General features: G+C 48.8%; 7 pseudogenes; 1 reads left to right on the top strand and 6 right to left on the bottom strand.

Annotated features, from left to right (window-relative positions):
* Positions 1–3,303: 3,303 nt before the first annotated feature.
* LOC143936993 (5S ribosomal RNA) lies at positions 3,304–3,423 on the bottom strand (annotated as a pseudogene).
* Positions 3,424–3,518: 95 nt separating this feature from the next.
* On the bottom strand, positions 3,519–3,637 carry LOC143936482 (5S ribosomal RNA; annotated as a pseudogene).
* A 5,609-nt stretch (positions 3,638–9,246) lies between these two features.
* On the bottom strand, positions 9,247–9,365 carry LOC143937182 (5S ribosomal RNA; annotated as a pseudogene).
* A 3,716-nt stretch (positions 9,366–13,081) lies between these two features.
* Positions 13,082–13,200, bottom strand: LOC143936655 (5S ribosomal RNA; annotated as a pseudogene).
* Positions 13,201–13,301: 101 nt separating this feature from the next.
* Positions 13,302–13,420, bottom strand: LOC143936359 (5S ribosomal RNA; annotated as a pseudogene).
* A 320-nt stretch (positions 13,421–13,740) lies between these two features.
* Positions 13,741–13,859, bottom strand: LOC143936808 (5S ribosomal RNA; annotated as a pseudogene).
* A 1,774-nt stretch (positions 13,860–15,633) lies between these two features.
* On the top strand, positions 15,634–15,752 carry LOC143936703 (5S ribosomal RNA; annotated as a pseudogene).
* The last annotated feature ends 234 nt before the right edge of the window (positions 15,753–15,986 follow it).

A 15,986-nucleotide genomic window follows, 5' to 3' on the forward strand; every position in this document is an offset into this window, starting at 1 on the left:
TTCGGGAGGGCCAATTGATATTAGGTGGGGACTTTAATGTCCCCTTTCGCCATCGGTTGACACTTCTGCCTCTTGCTCCTCGCTCCCTACCCCTCACCTAGGTCTCTATTCTGGCACCTTAATGAGAGCCTCATCCAGATACCGGAAGTTTTAGCAGATGTGACCAGGGAATTGGACCTTTATTTCCAAGAAAACTAAAGCAGGACTGTGACCCGGGGATAATTTGGGAGGCTCACAAGTCAGTACTCCGCAGGGTACTTATCAGGAACAGCTTGCTAATCTGTTTCGTGAACTTGCCTCTGTGGAAGCGAAACATAAACATACCCCCTTACGGACCTTAGAGATTGAATTGGGGACACTCCATACCCATATTGCTGTCCTTCTCCATTATAAAGCGAAAGCGGCACTCCAGTTCTGTCGTAAACTGACGTAGGAGTCAGAGGACAAATGCAGAAAAATCTTAGCCAGGTCGATAAAGGAGTTGAAATCTGGCTCTTACATACCACAGTTGATAGATGAGAATGGCCAGAGGGCCTCTACCCCAACCCAAATAGTTGAAGTCTTTGAAAAATGTTACTCTGATCTCTACAACCTGCCCGATTCAGGGTCTGGACAGGACAATATAGACAGATATGTAACCGGTTCTGGTCTACCAACCCTCTCATCGGAATCACGGGAGTACTTGGAGGACCCGATCACACTGGAAGAAGTCCAGACGGCCGTGGGACCTCCGAAGGTGGGTAAGGCTCCGGGCCCTGACGGATATACCGCACAATACTTTAAGACCTTCCTCCCTATTCTCGGCCCGCGCTTGGTGAATTTATTTAATACTCTGAGCTCAAATGGGGATTTTCCTGAGGATACCCTTAGAGCCCACATCTCGTTGATACCTAAGGAGGGCAAAGACCCGGGCCTATGTGGCAGCTACAGACCCATTTCCCTCCAAAATTCGGTCCTAAAACTATTCTCTAACTCCTCGCCACGTGATTGGCACATCACTTGTAGTCCCTTATACATATTGACCAGTTAGGTTTTATTCCCACCAGGGAAGATAAGGACAACACCACTAAGGTGCTTACCCTGATCCGTAAAGCAAAGTCATCTGGGACCCCTTGTCTTTTCATGAGTACTGATGCCGAGAAGGCTTTTGATCGGGTCAAATGGACATTAATGTTCTCGGTCCTTTGCCATATAGGTCTGAGTGAACGGATGCTGGCATGGATAAGTAAGATATACTCACGTACTTACATTCCACCGGACATCGCGCGTACGTTTATGTTGAACTTCCCCCCACCCCTTGTCACTAAGATCCGCAGTTTGCTTCACGGGTGGCATTCTGGCCTCCATTCCTGGTTCAGCAGATGCAATCTCATTAAAATGAACATACTCACTAAATTTACTTATCTTTTCCAAGCTCTCCCGATCCAGATTCCAGTCCTGTTTTTTAAGCAAGCTCAATCCTTGCTCACTCAATTTAACTGGGCCCACAAAAATCCCAGACTTAAGCGGTCACAGCTGACATTGTCTAAACAACAGGGAGGGTTGGTTCTCCCTAACTTGCGACGCTACTACCTGGCCTCCCATCTGGGCCGTGTATTGGACTGGAATCGAAACAAACTTTCTAAGCTCACTCCCGAATTCCGCTAAGAAGCGCCATGTAGTGCTATAAGTATTTACCCACAGAATTTATGTCACATCCCACTATAGGGGCTTAGTTGAAAGTCAGTCACCTGATCGCTACCCAAAACACACTCACGTCTTTGACTTTCCCCCTATTCCCTATACGTGGCCATCCAACCTTTGAACTGGGGACCCACTTAGAAATTCCAACCTAGACAATGCGTCTAAATTCGTCATTGATGGAAAATGGCCTTCTTTCTCAACCCTAACAGATCCGACAGGGCTTTTCCAACTGCCTTTTTGGAGAGCGGCGCAACGACATCATTTTCTCCATTCCATCCCCAATCCTCAAACGTTCGCCCGCCCTCAGACGGAGTTTGAGACTCTATGCAGGAGCGAAGGCCCTTTGGCCCACATTCTCTCTCAAACAGATTACCCACACTTAACCTGTCTGTCCAACTGGGAAAAGGACCTTAATTGCTAATTTTCCCCAGCACAGAGACAACGCATTATCACTTTGGCTCTCAAAATGTCGCTGTGCACGAAGATACAGGAGACGAATTTTAAACTTCTCACCAGGTGGTATTTGACACCATCAAAGCTGCAGAAATGTTTCTCCTCTTCCTCGAACATATGCTGGAGGTGTGGAGAAGAAGAGGGCACGTTGCTGCACATTTTTTGGTCCTGCCTCAGCTTGGTGGACTTCTGGACAGAGATCCGATGCATAACACAAAAATTCACAGACTTCTCCATCCAGGAAGAGGCTGCATTCTTTCTCTTGCACCATTCACAGATTCCCATTAAGAAGTACAAAAAAATCTATTTTACGTCATGTGATAAATGCGGCGAAATCCTGCATCCCTCTCTATTGGAAAAAATGTTCCCCCCCTTTCATTACTCACTGGCTTAAGAAAATAGAGGACATTAAAAAAAATGGAGGACTTGATCCTCACATCACAAGGTATACAAGAATTTTTTAAACAAACCTGAGACATCTGGAATACCTTTATATTCTCACTGGAAGGATGTCGCCTGCTATCGCCTTAGTGCTCTGAGCTTTCCTTGACTGGCCCCTTGGACAGTGGCTGCCATCGTGTCTCGTCCCCTCTTCTCCTTTTCTGATCTTTCAACCCTTCTCTTTTCTGCCTTCCTCCCCTATCTCTCACCCCCTCCACCCCCTCTCTCTTTTGGAAAGAGTGGAAAATTGGGAATGACGGCCCCACACCCCCCTCTGGATGGATTATGCCGGAGGGACCTGGGGGTTTGTGTGACCCTGGATCTTGGTACAGTACTTTATCCGTGCCTCGAATCATTGTGATTGATGGAAGGCAGACTCACAGTTGCGAATATACCTGTATCAAGTATTGTTCAGCTGCTTTTTGCTCTGTATTTCTCTGTTGCATTATGTACTCGGGGGACCGTCTTCCCCTATTTGGAGAAAAAATTATATTTGAAAAAAAAAAAGAAGCCTACGACACCTGGTATTCCCAGGCGGTTTCCCATCCAGGCATTAACCAGGCCTGACCCTGCTTAGCCTCCAAGATCAGACGAGATGGAACAGATTCAGGGCGATGTGGCCGTAGCCGATATCTTCAGGCACTCTCAACTCTCTTGACAAACACCAAGATGGTCACCTTGGAAACAAGCGGAAAAAAATAGGTCAACGGCCACAACATAAAAAGAAGCCTACGGCATCTGGAAATCCCAGGCGGTCTCCCATCCAGGTACTAAACTGGTCCCAACCCTGCTTAGCCTCTGAGATCAGATGAGATTGGGCTCTTTTAGGGTGGTGTGGCCGTAGGAGATTTCTTCAGGCACTCTCAACCTTGACTAACGCCAATATGGTCACCTTGGGAAACAAACAAAAAAATCAAGTCAACGCCAACAACATGAGAAGAAGTCTACAGCACCTAGTATTCCCAGGTGGTCTCCCATCCAGGTATTAACAAGGCCCGACCCTGTTTAGTCTCTGAGATCAGACGAGATCTGGTGCTTTCAGGGTTATGTGGCCATAGGCGAGCTCTTCAAGCACTCTCAACCCTCTTGACAAACACCAAGATGGTCACCTTGGTAAACAAACAAAAAAAAAAAACAAGTCAACGCCAACAACATAAAAATAAGCCTTCAGCACCTAGTATTCCCAGGTGGTCTCCAATCCAGGTACTAGCAAGGCCCGACCCTGTTTAGCCTCTGAGATCAGAGGAGATCGGGCACTTTCAGGCTTATGTGCCCATAGGCAATCTCTTTGGGCACTCTCAACCCTCTTGACAAATGCCAAGATGGTCACCTTGGGAAACAAGCGAAAAAAAAACAAAACGAATCAAGGCCAACAACATAAAAAGAAGCCTACAATAACTGGTATTCCCAGGTGGTCTCCCATCCAGGTACTAACCAGGCCTGACTCTTCTTAGCCTCCAAGATCAGACGAGATTGGGTGCTTTCAGAGTGCTCGGACTCTTTCCCCATCACTAATGGGACGAGGCAGGGGTGCCCTCTGTCTCCCCTAATTTTTATTCTGACACTGGAACCACTTATGTGTCACGTTCGGAATGACCCGAATATTACTGGCATATCCAAACCCTCGGCACACCACAAAATTGCGGCGTACGCTGACGATCTAATTTTTTTCGTCTCCAATCCACACATTTCGCTTCCCAATATACTCGTGGCTCTCCGGCGATACGGCAGCCTATCAAACTATAAAATCAATTGTACCATCGGCTGTATTGAATATATCGGTCCCGGATGGTGAGGCCAAGAGGCTATGCTCCGCTTTTCCATTCTACTGAGCTGAAAAATCTATACGTTACCTGGGCGTTGACATCGCAGCGGATTTGGTGCAATTGTACCCGCTTAATTTTCTTCCTCTCCTGAATAGACTGAAATCTGATTTGGGAAACTGGCATGATTTAACACTGACCTGGTTCGGGCGCTGTAATGCATTCAAAATGACGGCCCTCCCGCGGATCTTATACTTGTTCCAGACATTATCGATCCGGTTACCCCTAATCTTTTTCAGACATCAGCAGGTGCTGCTCCTGGACTTTATTTGGGCGCGCAAACCGCCCAGAGCCCGTTTGCAATTGCTTGCCAGACCAAAGGACAAGGGGGGTCTGGGTCTCCCAGATCTGAGACAATACAACAGAGCGACTCTGCTAGCGAGAGTCGTTGATTGGCATTGTAATGGCCCACACAAGCAGTGGGTGGAGATGGAGATTGAGGATGGATCCATTCCCCTATTGACCTCCCCGTGGCTCCTGTCCTCCCTACCAAAAGACCTCAGAGATCACCCCGTAGTGGGAGCTACGTTGGCTGTTGTGCGGAGGTTGTTCCGCTGCACACACATTGCTCCCCTGCCGTCACCAATGACTCCGGTTATAGGTAATCCAGACTTCCCACCGGGATTTACCAACAAGAAACTGCGACAGTTGACAGTGGTGGGGAAACAGCGTCTGGGAGAGGTGTGGTCCTCGGGAGGGCTCCCGACCACGCAAACTGTCGCCGAGCTTTCTGACCCTCCGCTTGACTTGTTTAATGCTTATCAACTTCGTCACTTTCTTCTGGCCATACAAAGGGCCCCCTACACTCCTAGAGACCTGACGCCCTATGAATCCATCTGTCACAAAAAGGAACCTGTGCAACACACCCTCTCCCTCCTGTACAACCTATTAAGTAGTCAGGAGGAGGAGTCGACCCCACCATTTATCCACAAATGGGAGATTGCATTTGGCATCACATTTACCCCACAACAGATAGGGAATATCCTGACATTAGTACATAAAGCTTCCATCGCAAACCAATATCAAGAATCAGGATACAAGATAGTCTCACGCTGGTATAGAGTCCCATACCTTCTGAATAAAATGAATAGATCGATTCCGGATGTTTGTTGGAGGTGCAATTCAGATACGGGGACCATGGGACACATTTTCTGGGCATGCCCGGCCTTGAGGAACTTTTGGGTGGAGGTGACCGGGACAATAAAAACAGCCTGTTCGAAAATACAAAAAAACCCTCACGATGCAACTCCTGAACGCCGCCCGGGCCTGCATTCCCACACTGTGGAGGCAGCCTCAGCCCCCATCCAAGGTGCTGTGGTATTCCAAAGTCAATCATATTCTCCGGATGGAAGAATTGACCGCCACCCTTCACAACACTGAAGAGGCATTTAGTGTTACATGGAGGCCCTGGAGGTATTTTACTGGTACTTGAGACTACATTTGGGAGGTGAGCAGCGCCCCTGTCCCAGAAAACGACTGAACATCTAACGTTTACCTACGTAGGCCAAGTCTGCCCTGGGTGGCATTCCCCCCCTTCCCTTTTTGTCTTTATTTTTCTTTTTTTCCCTGCCGCCATCCCCCCCCTCTTCTCTCTCCGTCTTTGCACTCTCTTCTTCCCCCGTCCTCCCTTTTGACTATGCCTTGTCTCCTTACTAGCCTTTGGGACCCAGAAGAACCCCAGGGTTCTGGACACGACCGGCTCATATTTTACTCTGGTTCACGTAGGTCATGATAAGCTGGCTCGCTGTGGTCCCAGTTGTTCTCCATGATTACATTTGTCCGAACGGAGCTGCATTAGTTATACTGTACTACATGTCGGAGGTGGGGTTTCTCTCTTTTCTGCATGAAACTCTAGGACTCCCCTCTGAGAACCCAGAGTTATTTGGCTGCCTATTTTTTGTTACCATGTAATTGTGACCCTGGGTCATGCTGTATGGTTGACTGTTATATTTATGTTGTTCTACTTATACTTAATAAAAGAATAAAACAAAAAAAAAAAAAATAAGTCAATGCCAACAACTTAAAAAAAAAGCCTATGGCATCGAGAAATCCCAGGCGGTCTCCCATCCCGGTACTAACCAGGTCCCAACCCTGCTTAGCCTCTGAGACAGGGCTGGTGCAAGGATCGTTGACACCCTAGGCGAAAACCTAATTTTGCCACCCCCCCCCGGCTGCGCCCATGACTCCACCTGCCCTTGCTACACATGACCTATCTGACCCCTACACTGACCCCCTGACACATAAACTAATCCACCTGACTCCTACTTCCTGCACTACTCACATCACATTGACCCCTACACTGACCCACCTGATAATTACACCGACCCACCTGGCACCTACACCAACCCACCTGGCACCTACACTGCCAATTACACTGACCATCGCGCTGACACCTACACTGACCATCACGCTGACACCTACACTGACCATCACGCTGACACCTACCCTGAAAACACATACCCTGAAAACACATACCCTGAAAACACATACCCTGAAAACACATACCCTGACACATAAAATGGCACTGACGCATACACTGACGCATACACTGACGCATACACTGACATGACACATACACTGACACGACACATACACTGACACATTACACTGACACGACACATACACTGACACGACACATCACACTGGCATGACACATACAGTGGCATGACACATACACTGACACATCACACTGGCATGACACATACACAGACACATCACACTGGCATGACACATACACAGACACATCACACTGACATGACACATACACTGACATGACACATACACAGACACATCACACTGACATGACACATACACTGACACATCACACTGACATGACACATACACTGACACATTACACTGACATGACACATACACTGACACGACACATACACTGACACATCACACTGGCATGACACATACACAGACACATCACAATGACATGACACATACACAGACACATCACACTGACATGACACATACACAGACACATCACACTGACATGACACATACACAGACACATTACACTGACATGACACATACACTGACACATTACACTGACATGACACATACACTGACACGACACATACACTGACACATCACACTGGCATGACACATACACTGACACATTACACTGACATGACACATACACTGACACATTACACTGACATGACACATACACAGACACATCACACTGACATGACACATACACAGACACATCACACTGACATGACACATACACAGACACATCACACTGACATGACACATACACAAACACATCACACTGGCATGACACATACACAGACACATCACACTGACATGACACATACACAGACACATCACACTGACATGACACATACACAGACACACCACACTGGCATGACACTGACACACATCACACTGACCTACCTGACTCCTACTTCCTGCATTACTCACACACAAACCCCCTCCATACAGCTCAATGGATCCATCCTCCTCCTTACCTCTGCTCTTTGATGCTGCCTTCAGCGACCATCATCCCACCGGGCCTCTCCGACTCCTCCGCACTGCCAGCGCCGTCCACCCGCTCCGCCGGGGCCACGCCAGCGCCATCCATCCGCTCCGCCGGGGCCACACCAGCGCCGTCCACCCGCTCCGCCGGGGCCACACCAGCGCCATCCATCCGCTCCGCCTCCATCATATCCCCGCCGGGACCAGGCCAGCGCCGTCAACCCCGCTCCATGATGTCCCCGCCGGGCAGGAGGTCAGCTGACCGACCTCTCGAAGCTCCCATCTCCGCCGAGCCCCGCCCCTCCGCTGCACTCACACAGACACACAGCGCAGCTCCAGAGGGACAGGCTGGAGCAAAGGAGTCCCGGAGCGGCGCTGTGAGATGAGTACGGTGGGGCGCTCAGCGGGAAACATGGGGGATTGGTGGCGCCGGTGGAACACCACAGGGGGGGCGAGAGAGCAGAAGAGGAGCTCACACTGGGCAGAGGCCGTAGTTGCGCCCTAGGTGGTAGTGCGCCCTAGGCGGCTGCCTACTTCGCCTAGTGGTAGCGCCGGCCCTGCTCTGAGATCAAATGAGATTTGGCTCTTTCAGGGTGATGCAGCCATAGTAGATTTTTTCAGGCACGCTCAACCCTCTTGACAAATGCCAAGATGGTCACCTTAGGAAACAAACAAAAAAAACAAGTCAACACCAACAACATAAAAAGAAGCCTACCGCACCTAGTATTTCCAGGCGGTCTCCCATCCAGGTATTAACAAGGCGCGACCCTTTCTAGCCTCTGAGATCAGCAGAGATTGGGCGCTTTCAGGGGGATGTGCCCATAGGCAATCTCTTTGGGCACTCTCATCCCTCTTGAAAAATGCCAAGATAGTCACCCTGGGAAACAAGCGAAAAAAAACAGGTCAACGCCAACAACATAAAAAGAAGAATACGGCACCTGGTATTCCAAGGCCGTCTCCCATTCAAGTACTAACTAGGCCCAACCCTTCTTAGCCTCTGAGATCAGAAGAGATAGGGTGCTTTCAGGGTGATGTGGCTGTAAGCGATCTCTTTAGGCACTCTCAACCCTCTTGACAAATGCCAAGATGATCCCTTTGGGAAACAAGCGAAAAAAACAGGTCAACACCAACAACATAAAAAGAAGCCTGCGGCATCTGGAAAACCCAGGCAGTCTCCCATCCAGGTACAAACCAGGCCCAACCCTGCTTAGCCTCTGAGACCAAACAAGATTGGGCGCTTTCAGGGTGTTGTGCCCATAGGCAATTTCTTTGTGCACTCTCAACCCTCTTGACACATGCCAAGATGGTCACCTTGGGAAACAAGGGAAAAAAAACAGGTCAACGCGACAACATAATGAGAAGCCTACGGCACCTGGTATTCCCAAGCTTTCTCCCATCTAGGTACTAACCAGGCCCATCGCTGCTTAGCCTCCGAGATCAGATGAGATTAGGCTCTTTCAGGGTGATTTGGCTGTAGGCACTCTCTTTGGGCACTCTGAAGCCTCTTGACAAAGGCCAAGATGGTCACCTTGGGAAACAAGCTAAAAAAAACAGGTCAAAGCCAACAACATAAAAAGAAGCCTACGGCATCCAGTATTCCCAGGCGATCTCCCAATCAAGACACTAACCAGACCAGATCCTTCTATGGCACCTGGTCTTCCCAGGCAGTCTCCCATCCAGGTACTAACCAGGCCTGACGCTGCTTAGCCTCTGAAATCAGACGAGATCGGGTGCTTTCAGGTTGATGTGGCCGTAAGCGTTCTCTTCAAGACACGCCTAACCCTCTTGACAAACGCCAAATGGTCGCCTTGAGAACAACAGACAAAGCCAACAACATAAAAGGAAGCCTATGGGCTTACAGCGGACCTTAAAAGATGGGACCCACTAGCTCTGTCATGGTTCGGACGCTGTAATGTGTTGAAGATGAACGCGTTGCCACGACTTCTGTATCTACTACAAGCCTTACCTATCAAAATACCCCAGACTTTCTTTCATTCGGTTCGCTCAATCTTTATCAAGTTCCTCTGGCGCGGAAAACATATGCGTATTGGTAGGGCAATGCTATTGCGACCGAAATTGCGGGGAGGTATTGGCTTCCCGGACCCTGCTCTATATTACACAGCGAGGCACATGACACCGGTGGTTGACTGGTGCCGGTGTTCTGCCATATACTGTCCGGCCATGATATAGTGTCCGCTGTGTACTCCGAAGCTGAACGGCTCCTGCGCGGTGAGTGGAGGTGGTAGCCCCACCATCCAAGCGGACATAGGGTTGTGAATATTAGCCACTTCCCGACCAGCGCACGACGATGTACGTCGACAGCATGGCACGGGCAGGCATATTGGCGTACATGTTCGTCCAATATTCGTTGCCGCCGTGCCATCGGGAGCGCGCCGGCGGCGGCGCGCTCCCGCGCTGGTCGGGACCCCCGTGAGTCCGGTCGCGGGACCCGCGGACTCGATCGCCGCGGGCATCCCCGCGATCGTCTCACGGAGCGGCGGAAGTGAGGAAATGCTGTATAAACAACATTTTCTCATTCTGCCTAGCAACTAGTGACGCTGATCTCTGCTCCATGTGATTGGAGCAGAGATCAGTGTACACTAAATGAAAGCCCAACCCCCCCACAGTTAGTAACACTCCCCTAGGAACACTTAACCCCTACACTGCCACTCACTGGTTAACCCTTTCACTGCCAGTGTCATTTACACAGGAATCACTGCATTTATATAGCAGTGATTACTGTATAAATGACAATGGTCCCAAAAATGTGTCAAAAATGTCCGATGGGTCCCCGACAATGTCGCAGTCACAATAAAAATCGCAGATCGCCGCCATTACTAGTAAAAATAAAATAATAAAAAAATATTAATAAAAATGCTATAAAACTATCCCTATTTTGTAAACGCTATAACTTTTGCGCAAACCAATCAATAATCGCTTATTGCGATTTTTTTTACCAAAAATATGTAGATGAATACGTATTGGCCTAAATTGAGGGAAAAAAATGTTTTTTTATATATTTTTGGGGGATATTTATTATAACAAAAAGTAAAAAATAATGCGTTTTTTTCAAAATTGTCGCTCTATTTTTGTTTATAGCGCAAAAAATAAAAACCGCAGGGGTGATCAAATACCACCAAAAGAAAGCTCTATTTGTGGGAAAAAAAGGACGTTAATTTTGTTTGAGAGCCACGTCGCATGACCGCGCAATTGTCAGTTAAAGCGACGCAGTGCCGAATCGCAAAAAGTGGTCTGGTCTTTGACCAGCAAATTGGTCCGGTCTGAAAGTGGTTAGAGGGCCCCTCGCAGGCGAGCTTCGCTCGCCACGCTTCGGGCTTGGCTTCGCTGCGCTCGGCTCTTTTATATTCTTACTCTATGTCCACTTGGATAGTGGGGATAGAACCTGTACTCAGTGCGCAGGTGCCGTTCATGCTCGCAATTTTTGAAATCTGTGTTGCTGTGTACTGCGCATGCGCAGTACACAGCGGACACTATCCGATGGGGGACCATATGTGATAAGACACCGGCATGGGGAACTGAAGCTATGGGTCAAGCTAGAGCAGGAGATGGCGCGGGTTCCACTGGCTGGTCTGCCTTGGGCGGGGAGGCCATTGGAGCCCTGTGTGACTACTCACCCATTAATTGGCCCCTCGCTCGCCGAGATGGATAGTTTTTTTTACCTTTCCCACCTGACTAACTTCCCTTCTCCTATGACCCCAATTATTGGACATCCTAGATTCCCTCCGGGCCTGTCTGACCAGGCCTTTACCAGGCAAGCCCCGAAAGGGCTTCTGAGAGCAGCCCTATTTCTTGGACCCACAGGCTTGATTCCCATGGGAACCATACTGCTAGAGCAAGTACCTGTTGCATTGGATAGCTGGAGAGCTAGACAGCTAATCCATTTCCTCGGATCACTACCTAACCATTCGTTCTTCTCTAGACAATTCCACCCCTTCAAGGAACTTTGCCTGGATGATGGCCCAATTCATGGTTCCCTCTCTAGGTCCTACCTAATCCTGACAGATGCACAATCCTCCACGGATCCACCCTTCCTAGCTAAATGGAAAAGGGACTTACAAACTACATTCTCCAAACCACAGAAGGACAGAATACTCTTTTTCGCCCATAAGTCGTCACTCTGCAGTAAATATCAGGAGATCTCATATAAGCTGATCACATGTTGGTATCGTACACCGGTGGTGTTGGCCAAAATATTCCCCGGTCAATCTGACCGCTGCTGTCGCTGTGGGCAACAGGCTGGCACCATTCTCCACATTTTCTGGGAATGCCCTAAATTACAAACATTCGGGCAGCCTGTCCTGAGACTCATCCACAAGTTCACAGACATTTCCTTAGCCAATGATCCCGCAGCAGTTCTTCTCAATCTAACTCCTATGTCGATAAAGCGTTATCATAAGTCCTTACTTAAACATCTCCTCAAGGCAGCTAGGGCCTGCATCCCAAGTCAGTGGAAAGAGCAATCTGCTCCAATGGTGACCCAGTGGTTCGCAAGGGTTAATGATATTGAACGAATGGAAGACCTGACTGCCACAATGAGGGATAAAACGGAGGAGCATGGGAACAGATGGTTCTACTGGACCCAGTTTCGCTTTTCGGAAGAATACCTCCGCGAGACATAGTAAGCTCATGGTGATCGTTGGAGATCGCTGTTCCAAACGTTGGACAGCTGATGAGCTGGTGAGCCGAGGGCGTCTCTTGCTCCCTGGGAGGGGACCCCATCCTATCCACTCTACCCACGACACCCCCTTACCCCTTCTTTTCCTTTTCTGCCATTTCCTTCCCCAATCTTCTCTTTCCCCTTCTCCCTCCTTTCAGTTCTACTATTTCCCTTCTTAACTCAAAAAAGGGAAAAGAAAATGGTATGTTCCGACCCCATTTGACTACTACACAATACTCTTCCTCTATCTATGGATATCTAAACTCTTCGAAGGTAGCAGGGCTAGTATCAATAATATTTTAAGTGGTAGAGGATCCCAACGAGATGGAGCTTTAATCTCATCTTGATATGACCGCAAAGCTGTACACGTGCTATTCTCCTTGGACTTCTTACCATTGGCTCTGATATCCATGCAATATGATCGTTTGTTTGTAACTATTTGTATCACACATTCTGTGAAGTTGACTTTGCATTGTATGTCGCATACTACTAAATAAAAAAAAAAAAAAAAAAAAAAAGCCTATGGCATCTGGTATTTCCAGGCGGTCTCCCATCCAGGTACTAACCAGGCCCGACACTGTTTAGCATCCGAGATCAGACGAGATTGGGCGCTTTCAGGGTGATGGGGCCGTAGGTGATCTCTTTGGGCACTCTCAACCCTCTTGACAAACGCCAAGATGGTCACCTTGGGAAACAAGTGAAAAAAAAACCAGGTCAAGGCCAACAACATAAAAAGAAGCCTACAGCACCTAGTATTCCCAGGTGGTCTCCAATCCAGGTACTAGCAAGGCCCAACCCTGTTTAGCTTCTGAGATCAGAGGAGATCGGGCGCTTTCAGGGTTATGTGCCCATAGGCAATCTCTTTGGGCATTCTCAACCCTCTTGACAAATGCCAAGATAGTCACCTTGAGATACAAGCGAAAAAAAACAGGTCAATGTCAACAACATAAAAAGAAGAATACGGCACCTGGTATTCCAACGCCATCTCCCATCCAGGTACTAACTAGGCCCAACCCTTCTTAGCCTCAGAGAAGAGAAGAGATAGGGCTCTTTCAGGGTGATGCTGCTGTAAGCGATCTCTTTGGGCACTCTCATCCCTCTTGACAAATGCCAAGATGGTCACCTTGGGAAACAAGCGAAAAAAGAAAACGAATCAACGCCAACAACATAAAAAGAAGCCTACAATAACTGGTATTCCCAGGTGGTCTCCCATCCAGGTACTAACCAGGCCCGACTCTTCTTAGCCTCCAAGGTCAGACGAGATTGGGTGCTTTCAGAGTGATGTGGCCATAGGCAATCTCTTCAGGCACTCTCAACCCTCTTGACAAACACCAAGATGGTCACTTTGGGAAACAAGCGGAAAAAAAACAGGTCAACGCCAACAACATAAAAAGAAGTCTACGACACCTGGTATTCCCAGGCGGTCTCCCCTCCAGGTACTAACAAGGCCTGACTCTTCTTAGCTTCCAACATCAAACGTGATCGGGTGCTTTCAGGGTGATGTGCCTGTAGGCAATCTCTTCAGGCACTTTCAACCCTCTTGACAAACGCCAAGATGGTCACCTTGGGAAACAAGCAAAAAAATAAAAATAAGTCGGAAGCTAGAGACAATACGGCCCGAGTCCTCAATTTAATCCATGCGGCGCATGTACAGGGAAGGCCCTTGCTTATGTTGTCAACGGACGTGGAGAAGGCCTTTGACAGGGTGGCCTGGCACTTTATGCAGGCCACCCTGAAACATATAGGTCCAATATATATATATATATATCCAATGCAACAGGTACTTGCTCTAGCAGTATGGTCCCCATGGGAATCAAGCCCGTGGGTCCAAGAAATAGGGCTTCTCTCAGAAGCCCTTTCGGGGCTTGCCTGGTAAAGGCCTGGTCAGACAGGCCCGGAGGGAATCTAGGATGTCCAATAATTGGGGTCATAGGAGAAGGGAAGTTAGTCAGGTGGGAAAGGTGAAAAAAACTATCCATCTCGGCGAGCGAGGGGCCAATTAACGGGTGAGTAGTCACACAGGGCTCTAATGGCCTCCCCGCCCAAGGCAGACCAGCCAGTGGAACCCGCACCATCTCCTGCTCTAGCTTGACCCATAGCTTCAGTTCCCCATGCCGGTGTCTTATCACATATGGTCCCCCATCGGATAGTGTCCGCTGTGTACTGCGCATGCGCAGCGAGGCCAAGCCCGAAGCGTGGCGAGCGAAGCTCGCCTGCGAGGGGCCCTCTAATATTCACAACCCTATGTCCACTTGGATGGTGGGGCTACCACCTCCACTCACCGCGCATGAAAATCTCCAAAGCTTCGTCTGCTCCGTACTGCGCATGCGCAGTACGGCGCAGACACTATATCATGGCCGGACAGTATATGGCAGAACACCGGCACCAGTCAACACCGGTGTCATGTGCGTCGCTGTGTAATATAGAGCAGGGTCCGGGAAGCCAATACCTCCCCGCAATTTCGGTCGCAATAGCATTGCCCTACCAATACGCATATGTTTTCCACGCCAGAGGAACTTGATAAAGATTGAGCGAACCGCATGAAAGAAAGTCTGGGGTATTTTGATAGGTAAGGCTTGTAGTAGATACAGAAGTCGTGGCAACGCGTTCATCTTCAACACATTACAGCGTCCGAACCATGACAGAGCTAGTGGGTCCCATCTTTTAGGGTCCACTGTAAGCCCATAGGCTTCTTTTTATGTTGTTGGCTTTGACCTGTTTTTTTTGCTTGTTTCTCAAGGCGACCATCTTGCCGTTTGTCAAGAGGGTTGGGCGTGTCTTGAAGAGAACGCTTACGGCCACATCAACCTGAAAGCACCCGATCTTGTCTGATTTCAGAGGCTAAGCAGCGTCAGGCCTGGTTAGTACCTGGATGGGAGACTGCCTGGGAAGACCAGGTGCCATAGAAGGATCTGGTCTGGTTAGTGTCTTGATTGGGAGATCGCCTGGGAATACTGGATGCCGTAGGCTTCTTTTTATGTTGTTGGCTTTGACCTGTTTTTTTTAGCTTGTTTCCCAAGGTGACCATCTTGGCCTTTGTCAAGAGGCTTCAGAGTACCCAAAGAGAGTGCCTATGGCCAAATCACCCTGAAAGAGCCCAATCTCATCTGATCTCGAAGGCTAAGCAGCGATGGGCCTGGTTAGTTCCTGGATGGGAGACAGCTTGGGAATACCAGGTGCCATAGGCTTCTCATTATGTTGTCGGCGTTGACCTGTTTTATTTTCCCTTGTTTCCCAAGGTGACCATCTTGGCATGTGTCAAGAGGGTTGAGAGTGCACAAAGAAATTGCCTACGAGCACAACAACCTGAAAGCGCCCAATCTCGCTTGGTCTCAGAGGCTAAGCAGGGTTGGGCCTGGTTTGTACCTGGATGGGAGACCGCCTGGGTTTTCCAGATGCCGCAGGCTTCTTTTTATGTTGTT

This window comes from Lithobates pipiens, unplaced genomic scaffold (assembly GCF_037356315.1).
Source record: "Lithobates pipiens isolate NorthernLeopardFrog02 unplaced genomic scaffold, aLitPip1_a1.2 Scaffold_28, whole genome shotgun sequence".
Taxonomy (NCBI): domain Eukaryota; kingdom Metazoa; phylum Chordata; class Amphibia; order Anura; family Ranidae; genus Lithobates; species Lithobates pipiens.